The sequence below is a fragment of the Mercenaria mercenaria genome, chromosome 16 (assembly GCF_021730395.1).
Source record: "Mercenaria mercenaria strain notata chromosome 16, MADL_Memer_1, whole genome shotgun sequence".
Taxonomy (NCBI): Eukaryota; Metazoa; Mollusca; class Bivalvia; order Venerida; family Veneridae; genus Mercenaria; species Mercenaria mercenaria.
The window spans coordinates 13,444,632-13,451,002 of NC_069376.1; the positions used below are offsets into that span (position 1 = coordinate 13,444,632).

A 6,371-nucleotide genomic window follows, 5' to 3' on the forward strand; every position below is an offset into this window, starting at 1 on the left:
ATCAGCCAATCAGAGTGTGTCTGTAATCTAGACCGGAACTTCACCAGGGAAGTTCAAGCAAGTTTTTTGTGTACCGTTGAAAAAACTATGAACTACACGTTGTTTTTCTAAGATAAGAAGTATTGAAGAAATGTGACAGGTACACAACGGAAGATAAATTACCACTTGTTTAATATCAATAGTACACATTTACTGAACTGCGTGTTTTAGGTATGAAATACGCGTTTGAAATAGGTTAGTATATTTTCCCGTTCACGACCATGGTTCTTATATGATACCTAGGGGTAGGGTATAACATATACAGAGGCATTTTCTTTCTGGTCTGGTGCCAGTGAGTGACACCGACACTGGGAACACTTGCTTTCCGCTTGAGCCCCTGCTTTGTACTGTGCGTCTCATGAACCGGGTACAAAAATTAATTCTCTTATACGAATATATTATACCGGATCATCACATCTAAGTTTGGTACCCGCGTACGATATGCGCAGTGCAAAGCAGGGATCTATTCGCAGGGAAGTGTTCAAGGCATACAGACACTAAATAGCCTGAGCACCTATGAAAAAATGGTAGTCGCATAATGGCGGATTCAAATAGTTCTCAGTTTTTTTTGCTGTAAGAAGGATTTTCCTTGAAATCATTGCTATATATTGGTTGAAATCATATTGCATGCCTATACTTGACATACTGGTAGCATTTGCATGTTGAAAAAAGACTCCAAACTGATTTAACATGTGAAATTTATTCATACACCCCTACCCTAAATTGTGATTGTCATTTCAGTGTAAAAATTACGGTGTGTCCGTTTGACCAGAAATATTTTTCTTGCATCAAACATGACCCCTACTTTTCTTTGGATATTTTTACAGTATTAATGTTGATCTACAAGAAAATGTAAGCTAAAGAAATTTAAAATGGGTCTAGGTGTGTATTGCAGCATTGTGAAAACTTGTCATTTTATATAGAATATATAGTGGTGGCTATTTAGTGTGTTATAACCTCAATACAAGTAAGATTGATTGATTTTTGATAATTATTGATTTCTCGTCGGTAACCAAACGTCAGTTGTCACGACCGGTGTCGTTTCACATAATGATTACAGAATCGTCGATTGATACCAGGGATTTACAGGTATTGTTTTCTACTTTCAGTTTCAAAGTTTCAAATCTTCTTATTTAAAGACTATTCATGGTAAATAATGAAATTTTTAAAACATGCTGAAATATTTCAGAATGTAATTTATAATCGTTATCTATGCTCAGTACATATAAAATGCTAAACATAGTCGCAAACAATTTTGCTGGGGAAGAAGGGACAGAGGGGAGTGGGGTGGATAGGGGTGATCCCAACCCACGATTGAATGAATCCAGACGCGAAACCCCAGGTGCACAATTGCACATGCTGACCAACATTCCTGTAAACTTTGGTGACACTAGGTCAAATACTTTTGGAGCTACGTGCGACATAACATTAAAATGACCAATTTTATACTAAGTCAGGGGCCATAACTCCTACACGACTGAATGAATCCGGACGCGAAACCCCAGGTACACAACTACACATGCTGACCAATATTCCTGTAAAGTTTTGTGACTCTACGTCAAATACTTTTGGAGCTAGGCGCGACACAACATTCTCGGACGGACAGAAGGACGGACGGACGGACAAGGGCAAATCTATATGACCCCCCCCCCCCCCCCAAAGTAGGGGCATATTAATGGATAGAAAAGTTAAATTTGGACTTTGACGAAAACGAATGGAAATGTATCTACGAATTACCTTTTAAAATCACGAAAAACACAAAGATACAAGGTTTCAGATTCGAATTCTACACAGAATTATAGGAACAAATGATCTGTTTAAAGATGAAATTAAAGATAGTCCGTTGTGCTCTTTTTGCAAACAGGAAAACGAAATAATCGAACACTTATTCTGGAAATGTGACACAACCAAAAATCTTATAAATCAGCTCTTGAAACCAACAACTCACCCATTTTCTTCCTTGAATGAAAATATGATGATATTTGGATACAGCCAAAATGATGAATCGTCAACTCTTACAGCCAAAAACCTAGTACTGATCTTTTTTTCAAAATGTACATATATCAATGCAAAATGCTTAATTTGTCACCTACAGTAATAGGAGTCAAAAACTACATGTTATTCAATTTTAATATTGAAAAAGAAACGGCAACACTCAATAAAAATATCAAAAATTTTAAAAACACTTGGAAATCAATGAAAAAAGCTTTTGCCAGAGCTGTGCTGATTAAGACTAAAAGAAAAGATAAAATAACCTTCAATATAACAAAATAATTCATATAAGACCTGTTTTTTTTTATTTTAGATTTTCTAAATATCTTTTTTTCTATTCCTTACAGCCAATTTATTGATGTAAATGAAAAAAAATATTATGTATCCTTGTAAAAGTAAGAAGGGACAGAGGGAACTAGATTAATCCTTATGATGCTAGACACGATTAGATATGCCTATGGGACCATTGTGGATCATGATCAACCTGCACATATGTGCAGTCTGATCGAGATCTGCTCTTTTCACCATTCAGTTAGTATTTTTGGGGGTAATCACCCCTTCATATAGTTAATGAGTCCGTCCAAATTGAAGGATGGACAAGTTCGTAACAGAAATTTTGCAGGGTACAAAGTATGGGTTAATATAAAAATAGAGAAAAAGCAGACAAGTGTGAAAGTTTTTTACTATTAATATTTTACAAAAACATATCTTTAGGAAAATAAATTAAGTTAGTGTTTTTGAATGTTTAAATTTTCCTTTCTATCATCAATGGAAAAGAAAGTTAATTGGGCTCTATTGCTTTTCTATTCAAGCAAGAAATAAAACCCCTATATATTACAAAAATGTATTTGCACATAATATGTACCTATTACTGTTATAATGTTATAATATCTTGTAATTTGTAAGACTACTAGGGGATGTGCTTCGACCCTTACTAGTCATTTGACGAGGCAAATAAATGTGGTCACCATTCAGTAGGGCCCGAAAAAAACTTGGCAAATTCATACATAGTATATCCAATGGAACAGTGACTTTATATTATTTCAAAAGAGGACAACCCAACGTAAATATTGTAAACTTTTCAATATAACATTAAAATTATGAACACAGAGCTCTGTTAATGCAACACAGAACTATCTCCTTGGCGATCTGACTATCTCCTTCACGACAGAGCTGTCTCTCATGATAAAATGTGAATATTTTCATTCCCAAACCATTTTGGTACATATTTTATTTCCAAATGCATTGTATACTTTACAGCTATCTCACGCCTACTCGGTTTGCTTCTTAATGTTAGTTAAAATGCAAATATTTGACAATGAAAGTACTTTCATGACGAAACGGCCAAATTCACTGCTAAATCAGCTTGCTGGTAAAAGTCACCACGATCACAAATTAAAATAAATTAGCAAACTTTAAGTTCTCTGTAAAGTTAAATCATATGTACATCGCCTACCATTCGCCGATTTTTGATACTCTATACAATGCTTGCAAAAATGCAAAAAAATATGACACTCAAATTTGTTGATGTTCTTTTATCGCGACGTGCACTAGCTCGGAAGTTGCGACAGAGCAATTTACCGTATACCTCTGAAAGAGGTAGCTCTGTTGTTTACCAGGCGTGGTATTCTAGCAGTGAAAAATGTGATTACAGCACTCGTTCTACCCGAATTTGCGCAAAAACTGGGAAAATTAGGATTTATTTATTATGGACTTCTTTCAACTACACCACGGAAAAGAAGTATATTATCGACCGAATATCTGACCTTATTCTTACAAACAATGTCCAAGCTTTTTTGTATATATGTTTTTGTAACTAAAAAGTGTTAGCAATATCAGCATAATTATTTTATGGCGTAAATGGATGAAAGAGCATATAATAATAAATGTACGTCTATATAGACATAATGAAATGTTTACCTTATTAACAATAAATCCGTGTTATACTCCGTCGTAGTGGAGTAGATTGTGTTTGGTTTCGGCCTTTATCTTATTGACCGACATATCAACCATAAAGATAAAGAACGACAGAGATCGCTTCACCTGGGTATCGATTTGTCACTGTGTAAATATGTCTCGGGTTTATGGTGTTGAATCCCACAAATAAAACTTATTATCGCATAGTGCGGCAATTTTCCTTTGATCTTTGCAGCATGTTATACATAGTAACACACATTATTACTACAAAACTGTGCTGATATCTTACAAAACTGTTGCGATATATATCAACACAGAAATCTCTATGGAGTTTCATAAGAAAAAAAGTGTTCCGATATATATCAGCACAGTAAAACTGTTCCGTTATATATCGGAACACTTTTTCTCTATTGAGGTCCTATCAAGGGAGTATAATTTTTTCCTTTCAAAGAAAAGATGATTTTAGCTCCAATTTACAGTTCACAGAGAAAGAATTGTCACAAACACCTACATTTATAAAGTAAAAGAATAAATAAACTAGAATATTTCAAAAACTTGATAGTTATTGCCAAATTCAGAAATACATGAAATATATGAAATTCTGAGATTTCTCAAATGTTTCTTTTTCTTTGATTTTTTTTACAAACAAAACAACAAGTTTTACAATATGTCTGGCCAATGAAATGCAAAGATTTAAAACCAATGCAGAAATTTGTTGGGTACTTTTATCTGGGGAACACATTTTCTAAAACAGAAGTTTTAGTGTTTCAGTCAGCGAGGCGCAGAAAGGGAATCAAAATGGTAAAAATAATAATAAACAAATTTAAATGAAAATAATATATAAATTTTAATGATAAACTATGCGATAAAACAGTTATAATATGTAGTGCTCGTGTGTTACCAGGATATATCAGAGCTAGGGGTACATCTCGTTATTTTTCTCTTCACATATCTGTCTCGGCCTACCGGCCTCGACGATATGTACAGAGAAAAATACCCTCGATGTACCCCTAGCTCTGATATATCCTGGTAACACACTCTCACACATACTATAACTATTACATATTGTGCTATTTAATTGACCTGTCAAAACATGTTCCCGGCTTTCATATTAATCTTATATAGGCTCGAACAGAATATAATAAAAGCCGGGTCCATTTTTTGACAGGTCAAATAAATTGGACAATACTTGATATCGTGTTGAAACATGGTGATGTTTACACGAATAACAAGACATATATTTTTAAAAGCAGTGTAGTTGGAAAATAAGTTTTAAGTATTTGCCATGGTGACGTAACTTACACAGTTACCAAACAAGCACCGAATACCTATTTTCGTTCCGGCTACGGTGACGTACGTGACTTACACTTTTGCCAACCAAACACGGAATACGCATTTCCGTTCCTCTAAGCTCTATATCGTTATAAGATCTACTCCAACTGTATCTGTAATTGGGTTTACAATTATTTTCTGAAGCGGTTCCATTCTACATTTTACATAAGTTTTCTGTACTACATTGTATTTATACGACCATACACAGCTTTTTCTGTACATTTATAAAACTTAAAAACGTATCTCTAGACTCAACGGATTTTAATTATTATATTTATCTAGACATACCAATATAATAGCTAAATGCACTTACCGGCACACCTTTTAATCTGTAAACAATGTCATTCGATCAGGATGAACGCTTTGTCATTTCACTCACTGTTGCATAAAGAAACATCCAATGTGTAAAAGAATAAGCCTGTTGATAAATTTTTCGTATAACTAAAATACCCATAATACCCATGACGCTTCATCAAGCGATCTGATTTGCCAATTTTATCACGTGGCATAGGTATTGTAGGTCGCATTCTATACATAGAGCGCGACGCCACACATTCCGTCTGACCTCTAGTAACTGATAACTAGCCGATTTCGGATAATTGTACATACACTAAAATTTGGTCCCGCGGAGGAGGTGAAATTTTTAGAACTGACTTGCATTTTGCATGTTATTACAAGTAATTTGAGTAATTGTGATTACTTAAACTTTTTAAACCTTTATCGTTCTCTGACTCGTGTTACAGAATTATTTTTTGACAAAAAAGGAAAATCTACTTTCACTTTCCTATACTATAGTATTGCAACGCAATGTGTAATACAAGTTAAAGCATACCAAAAGTTCCTTCTAGGGCACATCTATATAAATATAAAATGACCATCTTGTAAAATGTTGGTTGCAATGTCTGTTTTATACTGCCAAAAAATATCAGGTAAGTATTTACGCTAGTTATTTAACATAAATTGTTAAATCCACCAACAAATTAAATCTGTTACCTCCTTCAGTAGATTAAAGTAGATAATTACCGGCCGGCAGGCAATTAAGCATATATGCATTAGGTGAAGAGCTTTACTACCTATGAGAGAGTCAGCAG

The 6,371-nt window shown here is 34.2% G+C and overlaps 1 protein-coding gene across 3 annotated transcripts in view; it reads right to left on the minus strand.

Annotated features, from left to right (window-relative positions):
* The window catches only part of LOC123540074 (uncharacterized), a 180,335-nt gene extending 174,594 nt beyond the window's left edge, over positions 1 to 5,741 (minus strand). For 2 of the 3 annotated variants that reach the window (XM_053526120.1, XM_053526119.1), the window contains exon 1: positions 5,594 to 5,741. The gene's annotated coding sequence lies outside the window, so the exon portion shown is untranslated. The remainder of the gene's footprint in view (positions 1 to 5,593) is intronic. The other variant, XM_053526121.1, reaches the window with a different exon arrangement.
* Positions 5,742 to 6,371: the final 630 nt, after the last annotated feature.